This window comes from Arachis duranensis, chromosome 7, assembly GCF_000817695.3.
Source record: "Arachis duranensis cultivar V14167 chromosome 7, aradu.V14167.gnm2.J7QH, whole genome shotgun sequence".
Taxonomy (NCBI): domain Eukaryota; kingdom Viridiplantae; phylum Streptophyta; class Magnoliopsida; order Fabales; family Fabaceae; genus Arachis; species Arachis duranensis.
In genome coordinates, this window is record NC_029778.3 from 26,997,183 (window position 1) to 26,997,959 (window position 777).

The following is a 777-nucleotide window of genomic DNA, read 5'->3' on the forward strand; positions in this document are numbered from 1 at the left end:
GTATGATCTAATTAGTTTTTAGTATATTTTTATTAGTATTTAGTTAAAATTCATTTTTCTGGACTTTACTATGAGTTTGTGTGTTTTTCTGTGATTTCAGGTATTTTCTGGCTGAAATTGAGGGACCTGAGCAAAAATCTGATTCAGAGACTGAAAAGGACTGCAGATGCTGTTGGATTCTGACCTCCCTGCACTCGAAGTGGATTTTCTGGAGCTACAGAAGCCAAATTGGCGCGCTCTCAATGGCGTTGAAAAGTAGACATCCTGGGCTTTCCATCAATATATGATAGTCCATACTTTGCCCAAGATTTGATGGCCCAAACTGGCGTTCAAAGTCACCTTCAGATTTTCCAGCGTTAAACGCCGGAACTGGCACCAAAATGGGAGTTAAACGCCCAAACTGGCACAAAAGCTGGCGTTTAACTCCAAGAAGAGTCTCTACACGAAAATGCTTCATTGCTCAGCCCAAGCACACACCAAGTGGGCCTGGAAGTGGATTTTTATGTCATTTGCTCATCTCTGTAAACCTTAGGCTACTAGTTCTCTATAAGTAGGACCTTTTACTATTGTATTTTCATCTTTGGATCTTTGGAATCTTTTGATCTTTAGATCTTTTGATCATTGGGAGGCTGGCCATTCGGCCATGCCTAGACCTTGTTCTTATGTATGGAGTTTCTACACACCATAGATTAAGGTGTGGAGCTCTGCTGTACCTCGAGTATTAATGCAATTACTATTGTTCTTCTATTCAATTCCGCTTGTTCTTGTTCTAAGATA